The following is a 14792-nucleotide window of genomic DNA, read 5'->3' on the forward strand; positions in this document are numbered from 1 at the left end:
TAGTTCAGTCAGGCCACGTAGGCATAGTGCTGCGACCAGCTGACACGGTCAGCTGTCAAATCGCTCCAATCACTATCATTCTCCTATTAGACACGGGACATATATACGTGGCATTGCTGCTCAGTAAGTATGCTCAAACTGCTCCCTCCTTCCCCATTATAAGCATGAACATATTACTGTGCACCTTCTGGTTGTCGTCTTCTTTTGTTTCAGATCACCAAGGCTTTCAAGTCCCGGCTGGCATGGACCTCACTGCTGAGAGACACTCATCCCTAATAACCAAGCTACAGTATAGACGTCCCACTGTCACATCTATACAATTACCTCTGTTCGCTTTTAAAGACATTACTAAAGTGTCATAATTGTCTATGTATTTCCAAGCTGATGGTTCCAGGGGGTTAATGTTAAAGCTCTTGTATGTTCAATTAATTTCGGACCAAGAACCCCCCTAAGGAACCATACCGCCAAAGATAACTTGTGTTTCAATAAACTCAAAGTAACTTGCCAAAGTGGTCCTGTCTGAAATACTTTTATTTATTTAAATGTGACATGAATAATATTCAGCAGCAGTACAAAGACAAAAGATGATGAAAGAAAAGAGAAAAAGATTATATATGGAACTTTAACGAAGAAAGAAACTTAACTGTAACACGTTCTGAACATGAACATTGTTCTGTTTAGGTTTAGTTTTCTCTCTGTTTCCATTTGCCTGTGTTCTCTATCATTAGTTCATTAATCCCAGACCTGTTTCTATTCTTCCAGTGATCTCCCTGTTATTTAAAGCCTGAGTTCTGTTCAGTTCATCATCTACGTTACGTGGTTGTGTTTCTCCTCATGATTCTCCTGTGTATTGTGAGGATTCATTACAGCCACCGTCGCTGACACTAACAGTGAATGTTAATCTTCTCTAACTAATTTAACCAGTAATTTATCACATGGTACCAGAATAGACACAACTGAAGCCATAAAAACACATTTCAAACTCACCATCCAGACGCCACAAACAGAGCAAAACTAACTTGAGGAACATTTTCTTCATCGGTTCACTGAAAAGCCCACGATAGTGACTCTTAAAATGTCTGAAAACCCTCAGATTGATCTGAAACACACAGAACTGTGATATTAATCTGGTTGTGTGTGAATCCTCCTCCACCATCAGTTAGTTTCGACTCACACATCCGTCTCCTTTAACATCACGAAAATCACCATGTTTTTGCTGATCTTACTTATTTCAAATGAATTCTGGGCCTGAATGAAAACTAATAGCAGAAGAGTGAAATATTGGACTAGATACCTGAATCTACTGGTGTGTTATTAGTGTTAGCTGTCAATCATATTTGACCTCTGACCTGTGACTCTTATTTGACTGTTGATGGATTCACTTCACTTCAGTGTAAAGATGTTTTGTGTAGAGTGGAAGATTGTGATCTTCTTATTAGCAGGAGAGAAAATGAAGAAACGCCTCAGCCACAAACTGCTGACACGCAAATCACCCACACACATCCAGCAGAAGCTGTTTATCCATTGACAGATCAAACCAGACACACTGATGGTTGAACAGATCAAATAAAAGAGAAAAAACACTGCAGCATCCATTTTGACTCAAAAGCCAGTAAATCACATGTATAATATTTGCCTGTGTTTTACAACAAAATTCATGAGTGAACATTAATGCAAATATACAGTAACCTGTAAATGTAATCGTTCATTTGGAAAAATATCATTTGGTTACCAGTTTTGGTTTAACGTTTTGGTCTTTCAAAAATTTGATGTGAAATGTTTGAGTTCATAATCAGATTATTTGCTTTTGATTGCAGACTTTTGTATTTTTGCTGAGCAAAATCGGTTGCAAAATAACTCTTTTGAAACTCTAACATGTGAGTTTACCTTGGTCGTTTCATCTGTTTCAAGTGTAGATTTGCTAGCAAAGTGCGGAAATGATAGTAATCTTTCTTTTGAAAGCCACATTTCTGTGGCCTTCCTGCGGGTGGCTCGAGGAGGATGGGAGGGTTCCGATCTCACAGGAGCCTGAGCCGCAGGAGGACGCCCTCTGCGCGGAGCAGGCGAAGGCACGGCCCGTGGCGGATTGGTGACATCATCACGCCGGGGCCTAGACAGTGTCGCCGAAGAGGCCGGCCTGGGAGATGGGGGCGTCAAGAAAGAGAGCTTTGTCAACATCTCTCATCTCAGCCAGGTCCAACCAAAGATGCCGTTCCTGGATCATCAGGGTGGACATCGTTTGACCCAGGGTGCGTGCCATGACCTTCGCCCTCGTGCAACTCTTTCAGAGCTTTCGCCTGATGGACCTTCAAGATGGCCATGGCGTGCAGGGCAGAAGCCACCTGTCCAGCGGCGGAGTAAATCTTGGCTGCGAGAGCGGCCGTGGTCTTACCCGCCTTGGACGGGAGACGCGGACGATTCCGCCAGGTGGCCGCAGACTGCGGGCACAAGTGCACCGCAATCGCAAGTTCCACATGCGGGATGACCACGTACCCCTTGGCAGCTCCCCCATCGAGGGTAGTGAGAGTGGAGGAGGCAGAGGACCGTAGTCTGGCAGTGTGAGGTGCCAACCAGGTCTTCTGGAGCTCCTCATGCACCTCCGGGAAGAACGGCACTGGGAGTGCCGCCAGAAACCAGTCATCCAACCGCGAGCGCTCGGGACACGGTGGAGGGTTCCACTCGAGACCGATGCCCCCGACGGCCCGGGCAAGCATGGCTGTTAGCTCAGAGTCCGCCTCCGAGCTTCCGCCCTCTGGGATGGTTGCTCAGTCGGAGTCGTCGTCGCTCTCTGAACCGTTCAGCCCACTCCCCGATGCAGTGATCGACATCCGATCCTCCTCCGGAGCGCCGAAAGTGCAGCAGCTCGATGGCACATGGTGTTGTAGAGGAGTGGGAGGTTCGTGGGGACGGACCCGACGAAGTGGCTCCCACTGTGATCCCAGAGCACTAACCGGACCGGCGGCCGCTACAGCCACCGGCGCTGGGATAGTGACAGAGGGGACCCTTGCATCTGTGTTAAAGAAGGAGAGTCGCGATCTCAACACCAACATGGACATGCCCTCGCAGTGAGGGCATGTACCATCCACGAGCGCTGACTCAGCATGCGGTCTCACCAGACACGTGAGACAGTGGTTGTGGCCGTCAGAGGAGGTTAGGAAACGACCACATCCAGAAACACACGGACGAAAAGACATCTTGAAAAAGACGCTGATCGCCCGTGCTTGCTCTTTCAGTAAACCTCACCAGCCGAAGCACCCAGGGATGGGCGTAGCACCGCCCTTTGGGCAGCGCGCCGCCACACCCACCGCTGAGCGTGCCTTCCCAACCAGCTGGAGAGACTCGAGCAGCCACCGGAACAAACAGAAGATAGCAATTAAAATTGCTGTTTTTCAGGAGGATCCTGTCGCAATTATAATTGCTGTTTGCTCTTTCCAGAGAAATTCGCTCTCTTTTAGAGGTGAAGATGACCGATATGATTGGCTCCGAAGCAAAAGTATGAATGAAGGTGAGTATGCCGGCCCTATTTATACCCGGATGTCGGGGGAGGGGCCCGGCATGTAAATATCACAGGCCGATTCCCATTGGCTTGTTTTGTATCCTTGGAGGTGATTGGGCTCCCTGGCGAGACCCCATTACGTCAGTATCGACGTAACGTCGAACGTGACTGACTGAATGGAAACAGGATTTATTGACATTAAATAAAGAGGCTTTTCAGCTGCTCTGATAATAGTGATGATCCATAGACTATCAATACTCATTAAACAAGACATTCAGGATCAGAAGCAGATCATCTCACTTTATTATAAGTATTTGCTTTAATTTATTGTTTGAGTCAGAATATATGCTGAAAGCCTACAAAAGTGCTATAATAGGGTGACCAAACGTCCTTTTTTTCCAGGACATGTCCTGTTTTCACGTCCTGTCCTGGCCGTCCTGGTTGTTTTTTATAAAGTGATGAAAATGTCCTGGTTTTCTTTATTTTTCATTGGGCCATTAAATTGACCGGTGTTACGAGATTTCCGGTTTCCGAAGGCAGAGCGTACATTAATATAAATGAGTTTTGCAGACATGCACGATTGCACGTGCAACTGAGAATATTAGTTCACACTGTATCTCAAGACTTTAGTGGATTATTTCATAAAGGTAACTATATTCTCAGCGTCGTGGCTGACTTATGCCTAAACTACAGTTGTTTTCTTCTAGGTAACCGTTTATAATGTTTTCATTAGTATTCATAATTTGTGCAGTCGTCTGTAGCTGAATAACAGATACTTTGTGTAACAGCAAAGCAGCCTTCAACTATCGTCTACAATGAGTTCAGCTCGTTGTGCTCTTCCTTTGTACCTTACGATGTAACAGCTGATAGGCCTATATAAATTTCTTTATAACTTTCATGCTTATTTGTTAAGCAAAAAAAAAAAAAAAACTGCTGGGAAAGATCAGCTCTACAGCAAAATATAGATGGGCAAACAAGAAGGATGAGGAAGAAAAACAGGATGAAGAGGAAAACAAGGATGAAATATAGCTGCAAGCAGCAATTACGGGGCCAAGCACAAAAACGGCACAAGAAGCCAGCCAACATGGCCGTGAGCATCAGACCAACAGCAGCAGTGAGCAATTAGAAAAAAAAGTTATTAGCATTTTTGTCAAGTTTGTTATAACTTTTGAGCACGAGGTGGCGCTGGTCCGAAACTTCTCAGGCTGCTTCAGGGCATTGTCCTGATGACCCATACCAAATTAATGAATTTTGGTCAAACCCATCAGAAGTTATAAGCAAAAATAGCCATTTTTCATATCTCCACTCCAGTAGGTAGCGCTGCGCCGAAACACTGTATGATGCCTCAGGTCATGCTTGTGATGACACGTACCAAGTTTGGTCTGAATATGTCAAAGCATTGTAGAGATACAGCTTCAAGAGTAATTTTTGCATCATCTCTCAAATTCTTTGCTCCGGTATACGAAAACGGTTTGACTTATCAACTTGAAATCCATAACTTTTTGTCGGCATGGTCTGAAGATGATACGGTTCAATTTTGGTGAAAATCGGAGCAAAGGTCTAGGAGGAGTTTGAAAAAGTAGGTTTTTAAAGAAAAACAATATGGCGGACAGGAAGTTCAGCTGAATATGGCACATTTGATATCTATGTTCTCAGCATGACCCAAGGAATCTATTGAGACCAGTTTCATTACAATCGGTAGATATTATCAAAAGTTATTAGCATTTTTGTCAATTTTGTTATAACTTTTGACCACAAGGTGGTGCTGGTCCGAAACTTCTCAGGCTCCTTCAGGGCATTGTCCTGATGAACCATACCAAATTTATGAATTTTGGTCAAACCCATCAGAAGTTATAAGCAAAAACAGCCATTTTTCATATCTCCACTCCAGTAGGTGGCGCTGTGCTGAAACATTGTATGATGCCTCAGGTCATGCTTGTGATGACACATACCAAGTTTGGTCTGAATATGATAAAGCATTGCAGAGATACAGCTTCAAGAGTCATTTTTGCATCATGCCTCAAATTCGTTGCTCTGGTATACGAAAACGGTTTGACTTATCGACTTGAAATCCATAACTTTTTGTCAGCATGGTCTGAAGATGATACGGTTCGATTTTGGTGAAAATCGGAGCAACGGTCTAGGAGGAGTTCGAAAAGTAGGTTTTTAAAGAAAAACAATATGGCGGACAGGAAGTTCAGCTGACTATGGAAAGTTTGATATCTATGTTCTCAGCATGACCCAAGGAATCTACTGAAAACAGTTTCATTACAATCGGTTAATATAGTCAAAAGTTATTAGCATTTTTGTAAATTTTGTTATAACTTTTGACCACAAGGTGGCGCTGGTCCTAAACTTGGTATGCTCCTTCAGGGCATTGTGCTGATGACCCATACCGAGTTTCATAACGATACGCTAATGCGTTCGTAAAATACAGCATTTTAGCACCAAATTTAAAATGGCCGACGGCCAAAATGTCCAATATGGGAAAATTGGATATCATTCGACTCGGCATGATTCCCCGAATCCAACGAGACCAAATTCATGATTTTTGGCCAAACCCATCAGAAGTTATAAGTAAAAATAGCCATTTTTCATATCTCCGCACCACTAGGTGGCGCTGCGCCGAAACGCTGCATGTTGCCTCAGGTCATGCTTGTGATGACAGTTACCAAGTTTGGTCTGAATACGATAAAGCGTTGCGGAGATACAGCCTTATGTCTATTTTCGCAAGCACTACGTACAATTTGTTTGCGTGTTTTTCGAAAACGGTTTGAGAAATCAACTTGAATTCCATAACATTTTGTCGGCATGGTCTGAAGATGATCTGGTTCAATTTTCGTGAAAATTGGAGTAACGGCCTAGGAGGAGTTCGAAAAAGTATGTTTTTCAGAAAATTCAAAATGGCGGAAAAATTTTCATGACGGAAAATGACGTCATATGGTGCAATCGATTCGTCTTGACCCAAGGAATCAGAGGAAAAAAAGAATTTTGTTTCTAGCCCTTATGGTTCAAAAGTTATTAACATAAACATAAGTGCAACTTTGGACAGCTGATGGCGCTAGAGGGATTGAGTTAGAGACTCCAAATTTGCTATGGACAAAGGTCAGACTGTCGTCTAACTGTGTGCCAAATTTCACAACTTTCCCGCAAGCGGTTCTATGGGCTGCCATAGACTTCAAGAGCGGAAGAAGAAGCGGAAGAATAATAAATATAGCTGCAAGCAGCAATTACGGGGCCAAGCACAAAAACGGCACAAGAAGCCAGCCAACATGGCTGGGAGCATCAGACCAACAGCAGCAGTGAGTAATTAGAAAAAAAAAGTTATTAGCAATTTTGTCAATTTTGTTATAACTTTTGGCCACTAGGTGGCGCTGGTCCGAAACTTCTCAGGCTCCTTCAGAGCATTGTCCTGATGACCCATACCAAATTTATGAATTTTGGTCAAACCCATCAGAAGTTATAAGCAAAAATAGCCATTTTTCATATCTCCACTCCAGTAGGTGGCGCTGCGCCGAAACACTGTATGATGCCTCAGGTCATGCTTGTGATGACACGTACCAAGCTTGGTTTGAATATGATAAAGCATTGCAGAGATACAGCTTCAAGAGTAATTTTTGCATCATACCTCAAATTCATTGCTCCGGTATACAAAAACGGTTTGACATATCGACTTGAAATCCATAACTTTTTGTCGGCATGGTCTGAAGATGATACGGTTCAATTTTGGTGAAAATCGGAGCAACGGTCTAGGAGGAGTTCGAAAAAGTAGGTTTTTAAAGAAAAACAATATGGCGGACAGGAAGTTCAGCTGACTATGGCAAATTTGATATCTATGTTCTCAGCATGACCCAAGGAATCTACTGAGACCAGTTTCATTACAATCGGTTGATATAATCAAAAGTTATTAGCATTTTCGTAAATTTTGTTATAACTTTTGACCACAAGGTGGCGCTGGTCTGAAAATTCTCAGGCTCCTTCAGGGCATTGTGCTGATGGCCTATACTGAGTTTTGTAAAGATACGCTAATGCGTTCGTAAAATACAGCATTTTAGAACAAAATTCAAAATGGCCGACGGCCAAAATGTCTGATATGGGAAAATTGGGTAACATTCGACTCGGCATGATGCTCTGAATCCAACGAGACCAAATTTATGATTTTTGGACAAACCCATCAGAAGTTATAAGCAAAAACATCAATTTTTCATATCTCCACTCCAGTAGGTGGCGCTGCGCCGAAACACTGTATGATGCCTCAGGTCATGCTTGTCATGACATGTACCAAGTTTGGTCTGAATATGATAAAGTGTTGCAGAGATACAGCCTTACTTCTATTTTCGCAAGCGCTATGTACAATTCGTTCGTGTGTTTTTCGAAAACAGTTTGGGCAATCGACTTGAATTCCATAACTTTTTGTCACCATTGTCTGAAGATGATCTGGTTCAATTTTCATGAAAATCGGACTAACGGCCTAGGAGGAGTTCGAAAAAGTAGGTTTTTCAGAAAATTCAAAATGGCGGAAAATTTTTCATGACGGAAAATGACGTCATATGGTACAATCGATTCGTCTTGACCCAATGAATCAGAGGAAAAAAGAAGTTTGTTTCTAGCCCTTATGGTTCAAAAGTTATTAGCATAAACATAAGTGCAACTTTGGACAGCTGGTGGCGCTAGAGGGATTGAGTTAGAGACTCCAAATTTGCTATGGACAAAGGTCATTCTGTCCTCTAACTGTGTGCCAAATTTCACAACTTTCCCGCAAGCGGTTCTATGGGCTGCCATAGACTTCAAGAGCGGAAGAAGAAGAAGAATAATAAATATAGCTGCAAGCAGCAATTACGGGGCCAAGCACAAAAACGGCAGAAGAAGCCAGCCAACATGGCTGGGAGCATCAGACCAACAGCAGCAGTGAGCAATTAGAAAAAAAAGTTATTAGCATTTTTGTCAATTTTGTTATAACTTTTGACCACAAGGTGGCGCTGGTCCGAAACTTCTCAGGCTCCTTCAGGGCATTGTCCTGATGACCCATACCAAATTTATGAATTTTGGTCAAACCCATCAGAAGTTATAAGCAAAAATAGCCATTATTCATATCTCCACTCCAGTAGGTGGCGCTGCGCCGAAACACTGTATGATGCCTCAGGTCATGCTTGTGATGACACGTACCAAGTTTGGTCTGAATATGATAAAGCATTGCAGAGATACAGCTTCAAGAGTCATTTTTGCATCATATCTCAAATGTTTTGCTCTGGTATACGAAAACGGTTTGACTTATCAACTTGAAATCCATAACTTTTTGTCGGCATGGTCTGAAGATGATACGGTTCAATTTTGGTGAAAATCGGAGCAACGGTCTAGGAGGAGTTCGAAAAAGTAGGTTTTTAAAGTAAAACAATATGGCGGACAGGAATTTCAGCTGACTATGGCAAATTTGATATCTTTGTTCTCAGCATGACCCAAGGAATCTACTGAGACCAGTTTCATTACAATTGGTTAATATAGACAAAAGTTATTAGCATTTTTGTAAATTTTGTTATAACTTTTGACCACAAGGTGGTGCTGGTCCGAAACTTCTCAGGCTCCTTCAGGGCATTGTCCTGATGAACCATACCAAATTTATGAATTTTGGTCAAACCCATCAGAAGTTATAAGCAAAAACAGCCATTTTTCATATCTCCACTCCAGTAGGTGGCGCTGTGCTGAAACATTGTATGATGCCTCAGGTCATGCTTGTGATGACACATACCAAGTTTGGTCTGAATATGATAAAGCATAGCAGAGATACAGCTTCAAGAGTCATTTTTGCATCATGCCTCAAATTCGTTGCTCTGGTATGCGAAAACGGTTTGACTTATCGACTTGAAATCCATAACTTTTTGTCAGCATGGTCTGAAGATGATACGGTTCGATTTTGGTGAAAATCGGAGCAACGGTCTAGGAGGAGTTCGAAAAAGTAGGTTTTTAAAGAAAAACAATACGGCGGACAGGAAGTTCAGCTGACTATGGAAAGTTTGATATCTATGTTCTCAGCATGACCCAAGGAATCTACTGAAAACAGTTTCATTACAATCGGTTAATATACTCAAAAGTTATTAGCATTTCTGTAAATTTTGTTATAACTTTTGACCACAAGGTGGCGCAGTGCTGAAACTTCTCAGGCTCCTTCAGGGTATTGTGCTGGGGACCCATACCGAGTTTCGTAACGATACGCTAATGCGTTCGTAAAATACAGCATTTTAGCACGAAATTCAAAATAGCTGACGGCCAAAATGTCCGATATGGGAAAATTGGATATCATTTGACTCGGCATGATACCCCGAATCCAACAAGACCAAATTTATGATTTTTGGACAAACCCATCAGAAGTTATAAGCAAAAATATCCATTTTTCATATCTCCGCACCAGTAGGTGGCGCTGAGCCGAAACACTGCATGGTGCCTCAGGTCATGCTTGTGAAGACATGTATCAAGTTTGGTCTGAATATGATAAAGTGTTGCAGAGATACAGCCTTACTTCTATTTTCGCAAGCGCTACGTACAATTCGTTCGTGTGTTTTTCGAAAACGGTTTGAGCAATCGACTTGAATTCCATAACTTTTTGTCACCATGGTCTGAAGATGATCTGGTTTAATTTTCATGAAAATCGGACTAACGGCCTAGGAGGAGTTCGAAAAAGTAGGTTTTTCAGAAAATTCAAAATGGCGGAAAAATTTTCATGACGGAAAATGACGTCATATGATGCAATCGATTCGTCTTGACCCAAGGAATCATAGGAAAAAAGAATTTTGTTTCTAGCCCTTATGGTTCAAAAGTTATTAGCATAAACATAAGTGCAACTTTGGACAGCTGGTGGCGCTAGAGGGATTGAGTTAGAGACTCCAAATTTGCTATGGACAAAGGTCATTCTGTCCTCTAACTGTGTGCCAAATTTCACAACTTTCCCGCAAGCGGTTCTATGGGCTGCCATAGACTTCAAGAGCGGAAGAAGAAGAAGAATAAATATAGCTGCAAGCAGCAATTACGGGGCCAAGCACAAAAACGGCAGAAGAAGCCAGCCAACATGGCTGGGAGCATCAGACCAACAGCAGCAGTGAGCAATTAGAAAAAAAAGTTATTAGCATTTTTGTCAATTTTGTTATAACTTTTGACCACAAGGTGGCGCTGGTCCGAAACTTCTCAGGCTCCTTCAGGGCATTGTCCTGATGACCCATACCAAATTTATGAATTTTGGTCAAACCCATCAGAAGTTATAAGCAAAAATAGCCATTATTCATATCTCCACTCCAGTAGGTGGCGCTGCGCCGAAACACTGTATGATGCCTCAGGTCATGCTTGTGATGACACGTACCAAGTTTGGTCTGAATATGATAAAGCATTGCAGAGATACAGCTTCAAGAGTCATTTTTGCATCATATCTCAAATGTTTTGCTCTGGTATACGAAAACGGTTTGACTTATCAACTTGAAATCCATAACTTTTTGTCGGCATGGTCTGAAGATGATACGGTTCAATTTTGGTGAAAATCGGAGCAACGGTCTAGGAGGAGTTCGAAAAAGTAGGTTTTTAAAGTAAAACAATATGGCGGACAGGAATTTCAGCTGACTATGGCAAATTTGATATCTTTGTTCTCAGCATGACCCAAGGAATCTACTGAGACCAGTTTCATTACAATTGGTTAATATAGACAAAAGTTATTAGCATTTTTGTAAATTTTGTTATAACTTTTGACCACAAGGTGGTGCTGGTCCGAAACTTCTCAGGCTCCTTCAGGGCATTGTCCTGATGAACCATACCAAATTTATGAATTTTGGTCAAACCCATCAGAAGTTATAAGCAAAAACAGCCATTTTTCATATCTCCACTCCAGTAGGTGGCGCTGTGCTGAAACATTGTATGATGCCTCAGGTCATGCTTGTGATGACACATACCAAGTTTGGTCTGAATATGATAAAGCATAGCAGAGATACAGCTTCAAGAGTCATTTTTGCATCATGCCTCAAATTCGTTGCTCTGGTATGCGAAAACGGTTTGACTTATCGACTTGAAATCCATAACTTTTTGTCAGCATGGTCTGAAGATGATACGGTTCGATTTTGGTGAAAATCGGAGCAACGGTCTAGGAGGAGTTCGAAAAAGTAGGTTTTTAAAGAAAAACAATACGGCGGACAGGAAGTTCAGCTGACTATGGAAAGTTTGATATCTATGTTCTCAGCATGACCCAAGGAATCTACTGAAAACAGTTTCATTACAATCGGTTAATATACTCAAAAGTTATTAGCATTTCTGTAAATTTTGTTATAACTTTTGACCACAAGGTGGCGCAGTGCTGAAACTTCTCAGGCTCCTTCAGGGTATTGTGCTGGGGACCCATACCGAGTTTCGTAACGATACGCTAATGCGTTCGTAAAATACAGCATTTTAGCACGAAATTCAAAATAGCCGACGGCCAAAATGTCCGATATGGGAAAATTGGATATCATTTGACTCGGCATGATACCCCGAATCCAACAAGACCAAATTTATGATTTTTGGACAAACCCATCAGAAGTTATAAGCAAAAATATCCATTTTTCATATCTCCGCACCAGTAGGTGGCGCTGAGCCGAAACACTGCATGGTGCCTCAGGTCATGCTTGTGAAGACATGTATCAAGTTTGGTCTGAATATGATAAAGTGTTGCAGAGATACAGCCTTACTTCTATTTTCGCAAGCGCTACGTACAATTCGTTCGTGTGTTTTTTTCGAAACGGTTTGAGCAATCGACTTGAATTCCATAACTTTTTGTCACCATGGTCTGAAGATGATCTGGTTTAATTTTCATGAAAATCGGACTAACGGCCTAGGAGGAGTTCGAAAAAGTAGGTTTTTCAGAAAATTCAAAATGGCGGAAAAATTTTCATGACGGAAAATGACGTCATATGATGCAATCGATTCGTCTTGACCCAAGGAATCATAGGAAAAAAGAATTTTGTTTCTAGCCCTTATGGTTCAAAAGTTATTAGCATAAACATAAGTGCAACTTTGGACAGCTGGTGGCGCTAGAGGGATTGAGTTAGAGACTCCAAATTTGCTATGGACAAAGGTCATTCTGTCCTCTAACTGTGTGCCAAATTTCACAACTTTCCCGCAAGCGGTTCTATGGGCTGCCATAGACTTCAAGAGCGGAAGAAGAAGAAGAATAATAATAAGCGTACGGAACGCCAACAATAACAATAGGTGCCTAAGCACCTTCGGTGCTTGGCCCCTAATAAGCGTACGGAACGCCAACAATAACAATAGGTGCCTAAGCACCTTCGGTGCTTGGCCCCTAATAAAACCAAAGATATAGACACTTTTTGTTAGTTAGTTTTTGTAAGTTTGTGAGAGCTATTTTTGTTAAATTTGGATTGCTAATATAGCAGAGGTATTTTTTAGTTATCATTTATTTATTTTTCTAATACAGAAGAGACATTAACTTGTCATAATAAAACATGTTGAGTAACCTCTGAGAAGCCTATCTGAATTTGTGTATTTGGTTATAGATAGTGTTTTGTAATAAAATTTTATATTCATACAGAGGAGGCATATTTTAAATGTATTGAAATTATAAGGCATCTTTGAGTAAACTTCGAGGTATCATTTGAGTATCTCATTGCCGAGCCGAGTGTCCTGGTTTTTGGTAATCAAAATATGGTCACCCTTTGCTATAATATTACTATTATTTCTCAAATGACAAACGAAAAACAGGAATATAAAGACAGACACTAATGACACCCATCTTTATCAAACATTGTAATTTGAAGATAAGACTGTAAATATAATTTGATTTCCTAATAACTACATTCGTGACTATCAAGTAACGTTAATTAGCTTGCTAACCTAACGTTAACGTTTTGTGGAGAGAAACAGGCAAAAAAAAAAAAAAACTTGAATAGGGTCGAATCGGTTGAAAACCATTCAGAAACGACACATTAAAAATGTTGCTGAAACAAACGGTGTAAAGTTTATTTTAGAGATACGCAACGTATGAATACACAACGTTAACTATTTACCTCAGAAGACGATGCAGCCTGAACTCAGGGAGCGCGCACGCTAGTGATGACGTCATCGAAATCGGGTGTGCCGCAAATATAGGCTAGACTTTTTTTTTCCTTATAGACTTTTTTAATAGCCTTTTTTTCTATTTATTATTATACATTACAGGCCAACATATGTGGAAACTAATAACTTTAAAAGACAGAAATAATTGACAACACTGCCATGCACTAACAACAAACTAGATATGAAAGAAAAAAAAGAAGAAAAGAAAATCATACATACACTGTAGGGTGTTAAACAAATTCATACTGTTTAAACAGGTCAAATAGTTAACTGGCATTGCAAGTTTTCTCAATTTTTAAAGCATCAATACAGAGATTATTCCTCTGAATATTGGATCTATTCTTAACACTATATTTATGAATAAAATATTTGAATATAATCAACCACATTATTGTCCTTCAAATGTATTAACATACTAATATTACTTTTATTTATCAAATGAAACTCGATGATGTTCTCTGCAAGATGAGACTATCAAACAGTAGATAAAAATGCACCAAATACTGTTTAAAATAGCAAAAATCTATTAGAAAAACACATCAAAAGGTATTTCATGCTTTTAGATGTAACTAAATTGATTTATTCTTGATGCAAGAAGAGTCAGCAGACAGTAAATTTAATACAAAAAGTAGAAACAAATGACATCTCTCTTTATTTATTAATTATCAAGATAGCAAAGCATCTCAAAAAAATAAAACTGAAGGCAGTTGAAAAGCTACATGACAGTATATCTTACATCTGCATTTTCTAAATACACAGTAAGTGGGATATTAAAAACAACAATGAAGATCAAGTTAAAATAAATCAGCCTCTTCTACAAGAACAGTCTGAACCTGTAAAAACCTTCTCCTTTCCTTCATAAAAGTGTAAACAAACTACAAATGATACATATTATAAGATAATTTAACATAAAATGAAACTCCTAATAATGCATAATATAATTTATATCATTAAGCAAAATGAATAAAACTTTTAGGTACTGTCCATCTTTGAGTTGATCTGAATCTCACAGTTGAAACTGCTGGTCTTGAAGATGAACTTTACTCACACTAGGCACATTTTAGTTTCCTTAAACTGAGCTCAAGTGCGATTATTGTTGAGATTCTGTTTGCATGTGAAACTCTCTCCACACTGACGGGAGAAAGATTTATCATCAGTTTTGACATGATGATGTTTCTCCTCTTCACTCTACTCCATCAGGTCTGAAACGAAAAAT

Source organism: Chanodichthys erythropterus, chromosome 10 (assembly GCF_024489055.1).
Source record: "Chanodichthys erythropterus isolate Z2021 chromosome 10, ASM2448905v1, whole genome shotgun sequence".
Taxonomy (NCBI): Eukaryota; Metazoa; Chordata; class Actinopteri; order Cypriniformes; family Xenocyprididae; genus Chanodichthys; species Chanodichthys erythropterus.